The 18,242-nt window shown below is 36.4% G+C and overlaps 2 protein-coding genes across 19 annotated transcripts in view; both read right to left on the bottom strand.

Annotated features, from left to right (window-relative positions):
• Nucleotides 1-18,242, bottom strand: part of LOC114266388 (E3 ubiquitin-protein ligase MBR2-like) — a 282,653-nt gene that overhangs the window by 25,013 nt on the left and 239,398 nt on the right. The gene's annotated exons all lie outside the window — the stretch shown is intronic.
• LOC145807303 (uncharacterized) overlaps nt 7,813-18,242 on the bottom strand; it is a 49,943-nt gene continuing 39,513 nt past the window's right edge. For 7 of the 12 annotated variants that reach the window (XR_014350355.1, XR_014350410.1, XR_014350376.1 and 4 more), the window contains one exon: nt 7,813-8,060. The gene's annotated coding sequence lies outside the window, so the exon portion shown is untranslated. Of the gene's footprint in view, nt 8,061-13,525; nt 15,190-18,242 lie in introns of all 12 variants that reach the window. The other 5 variants (XR_014350402.1, XR_014350372.1, XR_014350337.1 and 2 more) reach the window with 1 other exon arrangement.

Below are 18,242 nucleotides of genomic sequence, written 5' to 3' on the forward strand. Positions count from 1 at the left end.
TCCCGTGTCTCGATGGCATTGTCCCCAATGAGCCTTCCTATAAGTAGTAAAAATTGGAATAGTGCCACCTCGAGGGTTGGTAGGACCTTGATGGCCTGAACTGGTTGTGCCCGTATTCATCTTTTTAGGAGGCTCAACACCTGGTCTTCTGTTGTCTCTTTCCCATAATCGCTTCTTTTGGCTTGGTTCCCCAAAGCGTGAGGCTTTAATCCCCTTTTTTGCAATGTACACCCGGTCTACCACTTCTGCATAGGTTGGCAGTTTCAAGACCTCGAGCCTATCTTTAATTTCAGCATCCAATCTTGCTTCAAATTTTCTTGCTTTTCGAGTTTCGGTGGAGATGACGTATGTTGCAAACTGAGCGAGTTGTGTGAACTTGCTCTCGTATTCGGCCACTGTCATGGTTCCTTGCTTTAGATGTATGAATTTTGATGCCTTCTGTTCCCTCAATGAATTTGGGAAGTATTTTTCATAGAATACTTCCAAGAATCTTGCCCAAGTCGCAATTTCTTCTTTCTCTAGAGTGAGAAGCCACCATTCCTGTGCATTGTCATTGAAAGTGAAAGTGGCGAAAGTTACCTTCTGTCTTTTGATGCAAGGTTGGGCACGAAAAATCTTTTCCATGTCTTTAACCCAAGCGTTTGCTACCATTAGGTCTGGGCCGTCGGTAAATGTGGTGGGTTTCAAATCCTAGAACTGTTTTATGGTAACCAGCTCTTCTCGCCGTTCCGGCATCCCATTGTTGATGTTAGTCTGCAATGCTTGCAAAAAGCTAGTAACTGCTCTTTCCATTATTCTTTCCATCGATTCAGTGCCACTGATTGATGACTCACTTCCGTTACCATTTTGGCCATTCTACAAAGTAATAAACGAGGCATTACATTCACAACGCAGTATACATGTGTAGCGCAATCTATATCTATATAGAATGCCAACTTTACTATTTTTACAATTAATATTACATCTTTGTTTCAAAAGTCAGAATATGTTAGTGTCTCATCCCTGTGGTACAACAAAACAAAAACAAATTGGACAACAAAAAGGGATTAGAACACATCATGGTCACCATACAAAAAGATTTTCTTCTACCAAATCTAGAGTAGTGGGTCAAACGGGTCAAACAACCCTGGAAAGTAGTGTTGCATAAAATGCTCAAATTCCCATCTTAATTGGACTACACCAAAACACATCTACGGTGCTTGGATTGTGAAAATGGGGACGGACTGTATGTATCCCAAAAATGCTCAATCGACAATCCAGTCAGGTGTCTTGATATACGACAAGTCATTATTAAAGTCAACATTTTGAATATTAATTATCGCCAGCGGGTTAGGGACAGTGGTGAAAATATAGTCCTCGGGGTACACGTTCCCCCTTCTGGCCACAAAATCTGGGAGTAGAAGGCCTATGATGTAGTGTGGGCGATTATGTCCCGGGCAATGCCGAGGACACGAGTGGGTCTAAGAAAACGTTCACGCATATAGGCACGGCTCTGCCTCCATAGTAAATGTGGGACATCAATAGGATTAGCTTGTATATAGATTGGCCGACCCATCAATTGGGCAAGGCCTGGGTGCAATCCTTTGATTATGTCCTCTGAATCTCCCCAACTCTCAGGTGAGGCGAGGGCGGGGGTCGGGGTGTTCTGCTAAAATCTCATCTAAATTAATGGTCCCGAGCTCATCCCAAAACGTATCATCAAGGTTAATCTCTGACATTCCTACATCACCAGAATAAACGTGAGATTTTACACAAAGGACTAACGTTGCAGGTAAATATTTATTATTATTTATTTTATTTTATTATGTTTATCTAGCTATATAGTTTTATTTATAGATTTATTTATAAATTTTTGAACTTTCTGATCAAATTAAAATAACATTTTTTTTGAACCATTCCTCTGATACCACCTTTGTCAAAACCCAACCCCAGGGGCTTAGGGTTGCAATCACAACTTACTAACTTATTTTATTCGTAGCAAATTAAACTGCACAAGCGGAAATAAAAATAATTAAACAGGAAATTACTCTATTTTACTATTTTAATAAGAGAAAATACATCTATAGGGCTTTTATTATTTTATTATTCAGTGATCGATCCCGAGTAGAAACAAAAGGGAACAAAAATATTTTTAAAAAAAAAAAGAAAAAGAAAGAAAAAATAGTGGTTCAGCATCAATCCTCGAGCGGGTTCCATTATGTGAGGTTATGGGTTTCCCCTACATCTCGTCACCTGAAAGGGTAACAGCTATAAGCATATAGCAGAGTGAGAAATATTATGCCAAGAGTATAGAGAATACAAAATAAAATCATTTAAGTGGCAGAAACTGAAATATATAAATTCTGTAAAATAAATAACCATAACCACGGTACAGAACAGAACAGAACAGAGGTCACAGAAGTGACAATCAGAACAAAGGTCAATGGATCCATAACAAACAGAGGACTAGAAAGTGGTCAAACAGAGGCCAATGGTTATTTAAGTCCCCCAAGGCATGAGACTCCCATGGTGGTCCTTACAAAACATAATTGTTTATAAGGTCATTGTCAAATACTTTCTAAAATTTAAACAAACATATCCATGGATTTTATTTTAAACAAAAAGAATTCAGAAAATAACCCACGTAACTGAAATATTAATATAATTTATAAAAAGTAACTTGTATTAATATAACTCATCAAATATAACTTGTATAAAATAAATTATAGTAAGTCAAAACATATGTAAAATGTATTATAGTGACTCAAGGTATAATATAACTTACCTTAATATTGACCCTTAGCCTTTTCTATTTTTTTTTTCATTTTTTCTTTTATGCTGCTTCCGAGACTCCTTCTTTTCTTCTCCCCTTTTTTTTTTCCTCTTTGCTGACCCTAACTTCACAGCAACCCCCCCCCCCCCCCCTTCGTATTTATACACATGGCTGGCTGGTGATGACTCACCCTTCCATGATGGCCCTATATGATGAATCACTCCCCTCTCAAGCCTAGATGTACAAATGGCCCTATTTCATTTCTTTAGTAATATTTGTAAATATTTGCAAATCTATTCATTAATTGATGCTTAATTACGTAGAAATTAGTTATTATATTCGTTTTATTTTACTTTTATTTCTTTATTTATTATTCTTGACTTTAATTTGGCCCAATTAGTATTATAATTTCATATTTGTGTTAATTTGGCCCCCAATAATAATTCCTAATTAATCTCATATTTGATAACCCAATGCCAAATTAGATTCTGTATTTATTATTATTTATTTAATAATATATTATCACATACACCCACAATTATATATAGGTATAAATATTTATGTGATATTTAATTAAACACTTAGGGTGTCACAAACATGCTGATGTTCTTTGATATAAGTCCCTTTGGTACGAGGCGTTCTCTGAGACTCCTCTCATTGACTCTGCTCACCCAACATTCCGTGAAGGCCGATGTAAGCGTTCCTTTACCTTGTCATGCTGAAGGACTGCTGGGATTGCTTTCTGCCCCCCTTTCTGGGTGTTGTTCTTGGCCACTGAAATCGGCGTGCCCCTTAATGGAAACAGGGGTTGCATGACGTTGTTCTGCATTATGAAGTTGACAACTGATTGCAGATCTACCAATTTTTTTGCCATTCCCTTCGTCTCGGCGTCCTTCCTCAGGCATCTATCTTTCCATACCTGGAAGTCGCTTTCGTTGTAATACTCGTCTCGGCCTGCTTTCTTCAGTGCGTCTCCTTCTTGGCCGACATCTTTCTCCTCGAGATTTTGATCCCGTGTTCCATCATCATGGTTTTCTTCCTCCATGTTTGGATCGGCATGCTTACCACTCCCACTAGGGATGTCTTCCTCGATCTTTACTTTCTACCCATCGTTGGCCATCTATTCTCCTTACATTCCCACAGACGGTGCCAAGTTGTGGCTGTTGATTTCTGACCACACAACCAAATGGGGAACTCAGCTGGAGAGCACCGACATAATAGATTAAGCTCGAACAATCTGTCACAGAAAGATAAGAATCCAGTGGTGGTTCGTCCACCCGGGGGCACTCCGACGACCAAGTCAGTAATCGAATATCTCTCAAAGATAGCAAATTGTGCTTAACTCACAAGAGATAACAGTATCTCACGCCTACTTGAGACCCACAGCATTGCCCTGCTTTTGTAACCAACGTTGACCTGATCCTTGTAGAAACCTCACTTCAGTGGACTCAGGCTCAATGTCTATCCTGGACCCTCAGCCAGATAGGGATAGACTCCCTAAGAGTTCTGTCTTTATCCACATTGAGATCCTTCCCTCCTCTAGGACTTTTGTCCCTTATCTGCTTACCTCAGCTTTCGGTATCTCCGCCAATAACGTCGGCCTAGCCGAGATCACCTCGGCATCAAGATCAGACCACTTGGCACCTGGGCTGACACTTCGGCGTCACCTTAGCCATGTGTTATTATCCACAAAATATGTCCCCACAATTAGGATCCAAAAATAAAGAATCGGGTCATACATTTGCCCATTAATCGTTGTGCTGGTCACTAACGATCATAGGTAGAAACTAGATAGAGAACCAGACACCCACAATAGTATAGAAGGCAATTAAAAAATATTTGCTTTTGTACAACGGGAAAAAATATTTGCATGAAGCTTGTTATAGGAAGTGGTAGTAGTTCAGATTTCTTGCTAAAAGTGTTTGGGTTCGAGTTGCTTGTCAGGTGGAGTGAAGTAGGCCTTTGCATGGGTTCTTACTGTCCCCCGTATAGAGACGCTTACAGAATGTTGTTAAGGATCCTCATTTTTTTTTAAAGAAATGAAATAAAAAAGAATACTTGTATTCATAAAATGAGTGAATATCCAACATGAAATTTGTAATTATCAGCTATCACATCTTAAAAAGACTACTTTAACCTTACTATGCTTGGTTTGAGTTTTCTAAAAATACTTTTCAGAAAATTTTACTTTCTTATTTTTTGTATTTTTTTGTTTTTACTGAATTTTTTAAAATTTTTTAAGCAATTTTTTTTTAATTTTTAGACATACCTAACATAAATACACTTAAAAATTATAATTTTTGTGAAAAAAATCCTTAAAAAATTCACTAAATACCAAAAATACAAATATATGTATATATATATATATATGAAAATTCGGTATACTTTTCATATTTTTGTGTATTTATTAATTTTTTTAAAATATGTTTTCACAAATATTTTACTTTTTAGACACATCTAAGTAAGATGCATCTAAAAAATTTTTTTAAAAAATGCTTAAAATATTAAAAAAATTCACTAAAAACAAAAAAAATACAAAAACAAAAAACTCAATTTTCAAAAAACTTAATTTAGAAAACTCAAACCAAACACACTGAACTTTTTTTTTTTGGGGGTTTTTGTCGCTTTATTTTTTTTTCCCTTTATATTTTTCCTTTTCACTTCTTTTCCAAATACAAGTCTCTACAGATGCAAATTCATGAGTAAGGATCCTCTTTTCCCAAAATTTTTTGTCTCCCTGTCCCAAATCACTCACAACCATTGGATCATATAAGAATCTCAAGATGTGAAAATCTCAAGATATATCCAATGGTTGTGAATGATTTGGGATAGGGGGATAGGAATTTTTGAGAATAGAGAATTCTTGGGCCAAATTGATAATTGAAAATAAGCTTAAGGTGAACGTAAAATGAAAAATACTCTATATACACCCCCAGAGAGAGAGAGAGAGAGAGAGAGAGAGAGAGAGAGAGAGAGAGAGAGAGAGAGAGAGAGAGAGAGAGAGAGAGAGAGAGAGAGAGAGAGAGAGAGAGAGAGAGAGAGAGAGAGAGAGAGAGAGAGAGAGAGTTGATGTTGGAGAATTGCAACATATGAAAAAGCACACCTAAATTTTTTGAAATTCGTATATATCAAACATCACAAAAGCTTATACATTGATAATTAAGGACATTATAAAAGCCACGACAGCCTGCCCACAAGCAGCTATAGATTAGCCAAAACATGCCATGAAAAACAAAACCATCAAACTATATATAAGGAAGAAGTAGCCTTGCACATACTGTAAGACTAAATTAAATATTTAGTCATTATGTTGACCCACATAATATGGTAATATGAATTAGAGATTTGGCAGGATTATGATTCCATATTTTTTTTCTACATTAATTGGTAAATAAAGAAAAGTGTTTTCCAAATATCCTACTTTGATGGGAAAGTAGAATCATTGTTGAATAAGGATTTTGGTCCTCTCTCTACCTATAAAAGGAAATTCAGACTGCCCATCAAATTAATTCTGAATTCAATGTATTCTAAAGAGGATCAAGAGAGAGAAACATTTTTCTACTAATATTATTATTAGGTTTATGTTCAATCAAATTTGGGTCACTTGAGGGTTTTGCATAATTGATCCGGGTATATTATTTATTTTCCGCATTACGTTATTATATGTGAAAATCATGATAGTTCACGATTTTGAATTACGAAGGTTGTTATATGCATAACACCATAATTTTTTTACATGTGGTATCATAACTTGTGTTCATGAATTATTGTGTTTTTTTTTATTAAATAAATTTAGTTAAATTTTGTTAATTGCAAAATTTGGTTCAAATCCTGATAATATGTTGAATTGAGTATTGCTTGCATGTGTCTTGCATATATAAATTATTGCTGGAATTTTCGTTACTAAAATTGTATTAGAAATTCCATTGTCATGATTGATGATCATCTAAGTAATAGACCGGTAGTAGTGTGAGATGATCAGAATTAAATTTTATATTAATATGTTGAGCATGCGTCTTTTCAAAGTTTCAACAAATGCACTCTTAATTTATGTATAAAATTTATTTGTTATATATGCTTATAAATTTTAGGATATGGCATGGTAGCAAAGAATTATTAACTTGTAATTTTACTAATCATGATGGTGATAATTATTCATATTTTGTCGAGTTTTATAGTATCAAATTTTACCGTGAGGCACATTAAAGTGTTATTAAATTTTAGTATGAGAAAATAAATTAGAATTTTATTGTGATCTTTATAGTACCAAGCATATTACTATTTATGGATCTAACTGTAACCTCTAAAAAAAAAATTATTTAAGCATGATTTTATTACCACCATTATGTATAAGCTTGATTTTTATAAGTGGTTTGATGAGGTACAAAAGAATATATTCTTATGTGACATAGAATATGAATTATGTTAATATTTTTGTCTTAATATTATTCTTATGATTTAGTAATATGCATTATGATTATGATGATGAATAATTGTGAATAAATTATTATTTATTTAAAAATGTTTACGCAAAGCTTTTATTTTGATTTGAAATCTAAATTATGATACGATTGGTAATTGTCAAAGTGACCCAATCGGAATGACACAGATATCAAATCAAATAATTGAAATTTAATACCCTTCCCAAATATTAAAAAAAAAAAAATTAATTGTCAAAATTCCTATTTAATTATGAATATTTTATCAACTAGTCCTATTGGTGAAAGGGAATCACCATAATTATTAAATAGAATGCCATTAGATTATCACAAAGGCTTATCACGGTGATACTATTTGTGATTGTTTAAACATGTGTTTATCTTGACTAATTGTCAATTATTGATTGCTCTTAGCATTAATGAAGAGAGTATGAATTATAGATTAAAATTTTATTTCGCTATATTTTTGTCACAATCCAAACCCCGTCCCTATGGGTTTAACATTGTAACCGGCCAGTAATCGTTAGATTACCAAAGGCCTCTTAGTCAATAACTTATAAGTAGGGGCTGCGGAAGCAAATATAGAAACAAACATAGTCCAATGAGCTCTGGAGACATATATGGGACAAAAATGTAAAACTTTATACACATGTATTTGACGTCATAAACACATCAGTCTTATGTCACCTGAGACATTATACAAAACTTCCAAACTTATGTTTAGACCAGACATAACATTTAAGAGGCACAAAGGTCCCAAAACACAAAAGCTTGAACTGATCTCAAAAGGAACCTCCACAGGAGGCACAATGGCTGGCTGACACCAAAACTCTAGGCGACAGCTTAGGCCTGATCACGCGCTTGCTCACCTACATACATAACATAAATAGTGAGCGAAAGTCCAGTGAATAATAACAGAGTAAAGATTTTACTAAATGATGTCCAAACAAAAACAGAGTCTCGTACATTATTAGATATCATAACAGAGCATATTCATAGGCATAGTAACATTTGCATTCAAAACTTGTACATATATTATATCATAGCACGTGGCATGTCCATTAGCATTAACAAATCTGATGACCCACAAGGGACTACCGTGAAGGCTTTCTGATGACTCATGTGCATAGAGACGTTTCTGATGACCCATAAAAAGACCTGATGACCCATAAAGGGATGCATATCATATGATGCTAATGATGCCACAGATACATTTCATAATCTTGGTCAATCATTCATTCATTTCAAACATAGCGTAGCATTTCAGAAAACTCATTAGTTCATAACATAATGTTCAGAAAATACTTAACATTAAACATAACTTTACAAAGTTATTACTCACAAATAACAGGGGCTGCAAGCAGACAATTAAACTTCCTTGTGGCTTGTGACCTACACAGTTACAGAACGAACGTATACTGAATTACACACCCGGAATTGATAACTTAGTCCTTTCTACTTGTCTTGGTGTGTTTCTATTTCATTATCCTCATTATGGAGTCTTAATCATGGCCTAAGAGTGCCTAGGATGGAATGAGGATGCTAAAATACACTTGAAACACTTAACAAAAATTTTGCTAAAACAGGGGTCTCGCTCGAGCGTAGCTTCCTTCGCTTGAGCGGACATACTGAATGTGAGTGGTCGCTCGAGCTCACTCTTTCACTCGAGCGGTCTGCAAAATTTGAAAAAGTTCAAGTTGCATGCAATTTCCGCTCGATGGTCACTCGATGGTTACTCGAGCATGAGACACAAGTCCTCGCTCGAGTGCAACTCTTGTCGCTCGAGCGGACTGCAAAACACGCAAACTTCTGAGAGCATGCAATTCACGCTCAAGCCACCCTTTTGTCGCTCGAGCAGGAATGCGAAAATAAAGGTAGTCGCTCGAGCGTAGAATCCTTCGCTCGAGCGTGGAAGCAAAATTCTGGGTTTTCCATATTTGCCTCCAAGCTGAAATGCTTGAATACAACACTCCAAAACTCATCCTCTTGGGCCAAAATTTTGGAAAACATTTAGAAACTCACAAAACATCATGCTTTAAAGATCATTTCATGAAATCAAAGCCCAAAAACATGTCAATTGTGCAAAATTTCAACTTAAACTTCATGAATATTTCAAGAACATAACATGCATGAATTTTCTTTTACTCAACCACTTCAAAACATGATCAAATTTGGCAAATTGATAGAAAACATGAAGACTTCCCAAAATATAAGTGAGATGGACACATGCATGAAATAATTCTTTGAAATCATGCTCTATTTGTGAAGAAATGAACATGCATGCATGGTATGGCTCAATGCTCCTCAATTCTACTTCAATTCTCTCATGAATTCATCTAGTTCACTTGAAGTCTTGTAGAGTCTAACTCAATTACACAATTAACAGTTTGATTCTTTACCTAGAAACTTGAATTCACAAGAGTTGAAGTTAAACTTCTCAAATCTTCTTCAAATGCCAACAATTCCTAGCAATCCCTTGGTTTGAGCTCAATTTTCTTCCCTCTCTCTCTCCTTCACGTTTGGTGCCTAAAAAAAAGTGGGAAATAAGTGTGCAAAACTTGAACTAATGGAGTCTTATTTGGCTCACTTGGTGATCATTAATTTGATCATTAATTAAATTTAATCAAATGGCCTCAAAATAATCTAATTTAATCGCTCCGAACCGAATTTTAATTGAACCTACGATAAAATTCTAATTAACACATGATTCAAGTCAATTTCTGAATCGGATGCCGATAAGGCCTTTAATTCGTTAATCGAAACTAGAACATAAACAGATCTTCTTACGTCAAACAGATATAAACACGAAATGACGTAATGCACATATAATTGACTCATGATTTCTTTTTAATTATTTGTTTGGCATACTTAAACATGAATTAGCGTTAATCTTGGGTATCTTTCCCCCTTAAAAGATTTTGGTCCTCCAAACTCGAATTACCATCATTTTGAAAGAACACCAGATTCAAAGGAAACAACTCAGGATATCTTTGCATCATATCTTCTTCCGTTTCCCAAGTTGCATAGGTTCCCTCATGATTCTGCCAATCAACCTTCACCAAATGGATTTCTTTGTTCCTTAGTCTTTTGATTCTTCGGTTAACAATTTGAATTGTCTGTTCTTCATATGTGTAATCATCTTTCAAAAGCACGTGAATTGACTCAATCACATGTAGTCGATCTCTCAAATACTCCCGAAGCATAAAGACATGGAAGACATTTTGCATGTTTTCCATTACCGGAGGTAAGGCTACTCGGTATGTTACTGAATTGATCTTCTCGAGAATCTCATATGGCCCAACATACCTTGGTGCCAACTTGCCCTTAACACCAAACCGAGTTTATCCTTTCATAGGGGTCACTTTTATGAGCACATGGTCCCCAACTTCATATTCTCTGTCTCTTCTTCGAACATCAGCATAACTCTTTTGCCGACTTTGTGCAGTTTTCAACCTTTGCTGAATTTATTTCACATTTTCAGTTGTTTCTTGTACAAGTTCCGGTCCCAACAAAGGTCTATCACCTACCTCGGCCCAACATATCAAGGATCGACATTTTTTTCCATACAAAGCTTCATAAGGAGCCATTCCAATGCTTGAGTGATAGTTGTTGTTATACACAAACTCAGCCAATGGCAAATAGGCCTCCCAATTTCCTTGGAAATCTAACACGCACATTCTGAGCATATCTTCCAAGGTTTGATTGGTCCGTTCCGTCTGACCATCTATCTGTGGGTGATAAGCACTACTTAACCTCAGTTCTGTCCCCAAAGCCTGTTGTAAACTTTGCTAGAATCTTGATGTGAACATTGAATCTCTGTCTGATACAATAGATACTAGTACACCATATAATCTCACAATTTCATTCACATACATGTTAGCTAACTTATCCGCATTATAAATAATTTTAACAGGCAGAAAATGGACAGATTTAGTCAAACAATCAACTATAACCCAGATAGAATCCATACCTCGAGAAGAGCGAGGCAATCCCTAATAAAGTCCATGGTAATGTGCTCCCATTTTCATTCCGATAGTGGAAGCGGCTGTAACAAACCAGCGGGTCGTTGATGTTCAGCTTTAACTTGTTGGCAGTGTAAATATCTAGCCACATAATCTGCAATGCACTTTTTCATTCCAAGCCACCATAAATTCTATTTCAAAGCATGATACATCCTCGTGTTCCCTGGATGCATGGCAAATTTCGAATTATGAGCCTCAGTCATAACAAGCTTTCTCAGATCAGAGGAAATTGGTACACAAAGTCTATTCTGAAATTTTAACACATTATTCTCAAACATAAACCCCAGCCTCGGTTTTGAATCAAATTCTTCCACAATCTTTTTCAAGTACTCATCTTCAAGTTGCTTCTTTTTTATTTCTTCAACAATTACAGGTTGATCGGAAATGACAGCTAATGTTCCACCCTGTTCAAGCATTACAATCTCAATTTCATTCTTTTCCAAGTCATATAACAATTCTCTCTGACCGGTAAGCAAACATGACAGATTTCCCATTGATTTTTGGCTCATGGCACCTACTATAGTATTAGCTTTCCCTGGGTGATACAAAATCTGTAAATCATAGTCTTTGATTAACTCTAACCATCTCCTCTGTCTCATGTTCAATTACCTTTGGGTGAAGAAATATTTGAGGCTTTTATGATCTGTATACATTTCACATGTGGCACCATATAGATAATGTCACCAGATTTTTAAAGCAAACACCACTGTTGCCAATTCAAGATCATGCGTCGGGTAATTCTTTTCATGTGGTCAGAGTTGCCGAGAAGCATAGGCAATTACCTTCTCATTTTGCATTAATACACAACCCAAACCTTTGTAAGATGCATCACTGTAAATCTGAAACCCATCAGTACCACTGTGCAAAGTTAAAATCGATGCAGTTACTAACCTGATTTTCAACTCTTGAAAAGTTGACTCTCGTTGTTCATTCCAATCAAATGATACATTTTTCTGAGTTAACTGGGTCAATGACATGGCAAATTTTGCAAAGTCTTTCACAAATCTTCTGTAGTAACCTGCAAGTCCCAGAAAACTTCAAACTTCTGTCACATTTGTCAGTTTAGACAAGTCCATAATAGCTTCAATTTTCTGTGGATCAACAGAGATGCCATCCTTGTTGATTACATGCCCCAAAAATGCTACACTGTCAAGCCAGAATTCACATTTGGACAATTTCGCATACAATTTCTTTTCTCTCAGAATCTGCAAGGTAGTTCTCAAACAATTCTCATGTTCTTCCATGTCTTTAGAATAAATCAAAATGTCATCAATAAACACAACGATAAAATCTTCGAGATAATGTTTGAAAACTCTATTCATTAGGTCCATGAAGGCTGCTGGTGCATTTGTTACCCCAAATGGCATTACCAAGAATTTGTAGTGTCCATATCTAGTCCTAAAGGCGATTTTCTCTACGTCTTCTGCCTTGACCTTTAACTGGTGATACCCCGGATCTAAGGTCAATTTTAGAGAACACTTGGGCTCCTTGGAGTTGGTCAAACAAATCATTTATTCGGGACAACGGATATTTGTTCTTAATGGTTACTTTGTTCAACTCCCGATAGTTAATACATAGCCTCAAAGACCCGTCTTTCTTTTTGACAAATAGCACTAGAGCACCCCAAGGTGAAGTGCTTGGGAGAATAAATTTCTTGTCTAACAGTTCTTGAAGTTGAGTTTTCAATTCTGAGATTGACATTCTATAAGGGGTCTTAGAAATAGGTTGTGTTCCTGGTGCTAATTCAATAGTAAACTCAATTTCCCTATTAATTAATTCCCCGGGTAGATCATTGGAAAACACATCAGGAAAGTCACAAACCACAGGAATAGCTTCTACACTGGCACTATCCGAAGACACAGTCAACACACTACATAAGTAACCCCGACACCCTTTTCTTATCAGCTTTTTGGCTTTCATAAATGAGATCAGGTATGGTGGAGAAACTTCCCCATTTCCGGTAAAAAAAAACTCAGGCACACCAGGCAATTTAAATACAACAGATTTACTTGCACAGTCAATGGTAACACAATATTTAGTCAACCAATCCATACTCAGAATACAATCAAAATGATCGATGCTCAAGGGCAACAAATCAACATATAATGTCATACCACTAATCAAAATATCATATGCCGGGTAAACATAAGCACATATTATAGAACCCCCAGATAGTGTAGATACAGATAATAAACAGTTCATAGGTTCTAATGGCCTAGTTAATTTCCAAGAGAAAGCATGCAATACAAATGAATACGTGGAGCCAGAATCAATCAGCACATAGGCATTCTGAGCACGGAAAAGAATTATACCTGACCCTACAGATTCGGTGTTCTGCACATCCCCAGGCACAAGTGCAGATACTCGACCCTGTCTCAAAGTCTCTTTCCCGATGTTAGCTTTTATGTTCATCTTGGATGTAGAAGCTGATCCGGCTGAACTTGCTACTGGACGGTTGGCATTTTCGAGCTTGATAGAACAATCCCTCATCACATGGCCGGTTTTTCCACACCTGAAATAGGCACCTGATGATCAATAGCAAACCCCCTTGTGTTTTCTACCACATTCTGGACAAGTCGGTGTAGTTCCACTACTTTGGCTTGAGCCACTGTAAGATCCCGTATTTTGTCTCTTATTCCTAGTAAATGAACGACCCCTTCTGAAGCTGTTTGCAGACCTTTTTCCCATCCATTCAGTTCGTGGGACAAGAGTTTGTTTCTTTGCTGCCAAAATAGCTTCCGCCATTAATTCCCTGTCTAATACATTCACTTACGTGGGTAGGTCAAGGACTCCCACCCAATCCAATATATCTAAATCTAACCCACCCTCAAATTTGCGAGCCTTCTTGTAGTCTGTGTCCCTCAAATTTCCTGGCTAACTCAGTAAATTTAGCCTCGTACTCAGCTATGGACATTCTTCCTTGTTTGAGTTCCTGAAATTCTAAAACTTTTCGGTCTCGGAAGCACTGGGGAAAGTACTTGTCATAAAAAATTGTATTGAATTGAGCCCATGTCATGTTCTCATTGCCATTCTGAGCTAGCAACCACCATCTCCGAGCTTCATCCTCCAAAGTGTAGATAGCCAACAACTTCTCCATCTCCAACAACCATGTCTCAACCTTTAACGGTTCAATTCCACCAAGGAAGGTCGGCGGTTTCATTTTTATAAACTTTTGAGTTAAATTGATAATGTCGTTGTTGCCCAGTTAAGCTTGTACCGGTGGAGGTGGAGGAGGTAAAGGTTGTTGCCACTATTGTTATGTTATTACCTCAGTCAAAGCTGTAAGCATCTGTTCCATTCTATTCATTCAGGCCTCTGAAGACCCTGCTGTATCGTAACTTCTTGCATTTTCCATTGCTGTAGGGAAACAGAAGGGCAATAAACACAGGCAAATAGTCATTTTCATAATGTTCAAAGCATTCATTTCAATGTCATGTGTTCATAGTCAATTTCAGTTTTCATTTTTAATGAATCCACTCACATACATGTTGATAAGATGCCACTATTTTTTACTAGAACATCCTATAGCTCATATGGACTCGTGTGTGCGGTATAACTTGTGCTCTGATACCACTCTGTCACGACCCAAACCCGCCCTATGGGTTTAGCATTGTAACTGGCTAGTAATCCTTGGATCACCGAAGGACTCTTACTCAATAACTTATAAGTAGGGGCTACAGAAGCAAATATAGAAACATACATAGTACAATGAGCTGTGGGGACATATATAGGACAAAACTTTAAAACTTTATACACATGTATGTGATGTCATAAACACATCAGTCTTACGTCACCTGAGCCATTATACCAATCTTCTAAACTTATGTTTAGACCAGACATAACATTTAAGAGGCACAAAGGTCCCAAAACACAAAAGCTTGAACTGATCTCAAAAGGAACCTCCACGGGAGCCACAATGGCTGGCTGACACCAAAACACTAGGCGGCAGCTTAGGCCTAGTCACGCGCCTGCTCACCTACATACATAATATAAATAGTGAGCGAAAACCCAGTGAATAATAACAGAGTAAAGATTTTACTGAATGATGTCCAAACAAAAACAGAGTCTCGTACAAAATCGGATATCATAACAGAGCATATTCATAGGCATAATAACATTTGCATTCAAGACTTGTACATATATTATATCATAGCACGTGGCACGTCAATCTGATGACCCACAAAGGACTGCCATGAAGGCTTTCTGATGACTCATGTGCACAGAGACGTTTCCGATGACCCATAAAGGGACCTAATGACCCATAAAGGGACGCATATCATATGATGCTAATGATGCCACACACACATTCATTATCTTGGTCAATCATTCATTCATTTCAAACATGGTGTAGCATTTTAGAAAACTCATTACTTCATAACATAACATTCAAAAAATACTTAACATTAAACATAACTTTACAAAGTTATTACTCACAAATAACAGGGGCTGCAAGTAGACAATTCAACTTCCTTGTGGCCCGTGATCTACACAGTTACAAAACGAACGTATACAGAATTACACACCCGAAATTGATAACTTAGTCATTTTTACTTATATTGGTGTGTTTCTACTTCGTTATCCTCATTATGGAGTCTTAATCATGGCCTAGCAGTGCCTAGGATGGAATGAAGATGCTAAAATGCACTTGAAACAGTTAACAAAAATTTTGTTAAAATAGGGGTCTCGCTCGAGCGTAGCTTCCTTCGCTTGTGCGAACATACCAAATGTGAGTGGTCACTCGAGCGCACACTCCTTTGCTCGAGTAGTCTGCAAAATGTGAAAAAGTTCTGGTTGCGTGCAATTTTTGCTCGATGGTCGCTCGACGCTAGCTCGAGCATGAGACACAAGTCCTCGCTCGAGCGTAACTCTTGTCGCCTGAGCAGACTGCAAAACACGCAAACTTCTGAGAGTATGCAATTCACGCTTGAGCCACCCTTTTGTCGCTCGAGCATGGAATCCTTCGCTCGAGCGTGGAAGCAAAATTCTAGGTTTTCCAAATTTGCCTCCATGCTGAAATGCTAGAATACAACACTCCAAGGCCCCGTTTGTTTGGAGAGTTAGAGGGGGGATTGAGATTGGTAGTGAGGTGGGACCCACTAATATTGTGTTTGTTATGAGAGATGGGGAGGGGATTGATAGTGAGCTCCGGAATAGGATGAGCCTCCCCAAGGGGATTCGAATGGGCCTCTAGGACATGGTATTAGAAAAATAGTCCGGCGGACTAGAAATTTTTTTTTTTATTTTATTTTATTTTTTACATGTCGGACATTTTTTTTAACATTAATGTTTAATTTTTTATATTTTTTGTTAAGTAAAAATCATTATTTTATTTGTTTTATTTTTTTCTGGAAATATTTTATTTTATTTTTATTTTTTTAATTTTTTTTTACATGTTGGGTATTTTTTTAAAAACATGTTTTTGTATTTTTTTATTTGTTTTTTTATTTTATATTTATTTTATATAAAAATAATTTAATAACCCTACACTAACAACCATCATCAAAACAAATATAATTTTACTTAATCCCCTCACTATCAATCTCCTCACTAACAGTCCACTCACTATTAATCCCCTCACTATCAATCCCCTCCATTCTACATCTGAAAACAAACGGGGCCCAAAACTCATCCTCTTGGGCCAAAATTTTGGAAAACATTTAGAAACTCACAAAACATCATGCTTTAAAGATCATTTCATGAAATCAAGGCCCAAAAACATGCCAATTATGCAAAATTTCAACTTAAACTTTATGAATGTTTCAAGAACATAACATGCATGAATTCTCTTGAACTCAACCACTTCAAAACATGATTAAATTTGGCAAATTGATAGAAAGCATGATGACTTCCCAAAATATAAGTGAGATAGACACATGCATGAAAGAATTCTTTGAAATCATGCTCTATTTGTGAAGAAATGAACATGCATGCATGGTATGGTTCAATTTCCCTCAAGTCTAGTACAATTCTCTCATGAATTCATCTAGTTCACTTGAAGTCTTGTAGAGTCTAACTCAATTGCACAATTAAGAGTTTGATTCCTTACCTAGAAACTTGAATTCACAAGAGTTGAAGTTGAAACTCTCAAATCTTCTTCAAATGCCAACAATTCGTAACAATCCCTTGGTTTGAGCTCAATTTTCTTCCTCTCTCTCTCATTCACGTTTGGTGCCTAAAAAAAAGAAGGGAAATAAGAGTGCAAAACTTGAACTAGTGGAGTCTTATTTGGCTCACTTGGTGATCATTAATTTGATCATTAATTAAATTTAATCAAATGGCCTCAAAATAATCTTATTTAATCGCTCCGAACCGAATTTTAATTGAACCTACGATAAAATTCTAAAAATTCTAATTAACACATAATTCAAGTCAATTTCTGAATCGGATGCCGATAAGGCCTTTAATTCGCTAACTGAAACTAGAACATAAACAGATCTTCCTACGTCAAACAGATATAAACACAAAATGACGTAATACGCATATAATTAACTCATGATTTCTTCCTAATTACTTGTTTGGCATACTTAAATATGAATTAGCGTTAATCATGGGTCGGGGTTGTTACAATTTTATACCTTGTTTGTTTCGATTTTAAATGAAAAAGATTGTTGAGGATCATAGCTCAGCCAGTAGCAGCAGCTCCACCTGCAGCTCAAATATCTGCTGTAGAAGGAGCTCAGCATGTAGCCCATAGCTCAACTTAGCTAAGTCATCAGCTAGGATATTTTCTTGTATCTGTTAGAGTTAGTTACAAGAGTTTGTTAGATTAGTTATAGAGTTGGTTACGTTCATTGTATATAAGTATGACAGATATATTCAGTATTATTCATTGAGAATGAAATATGACTTGATTAGAGAATTCATTATGGTATCAGAGCCCTAAGCTCTGACGAGCATCTCTATCATGGCATCACCATCACCATTTTCTTCTTTGCTTCCTTTAAACTTGAGTTTGCTGATCTCCAACTTGTCATCCTTTGTGATAGTTAAACTTGATGGATCGAATTTCATCATCTCGTTGTCACAACT

The sequence above is a fragment of the Camellia sinensis genome, chromosome 2 (assembly GCF_055761805.1).
Source record: "Camellia sinensis isolate YWXY chromosome 2, ASM5576180v1, whole genome shotgun sequence".
NCBI classification, from domain to species: domain Eukaryota; kingdom Viridiplantae; phylum Streptophyta; class Magnoliopsida; order Ericales; family Theaceae; genus Camellia; species Camellia sinensis.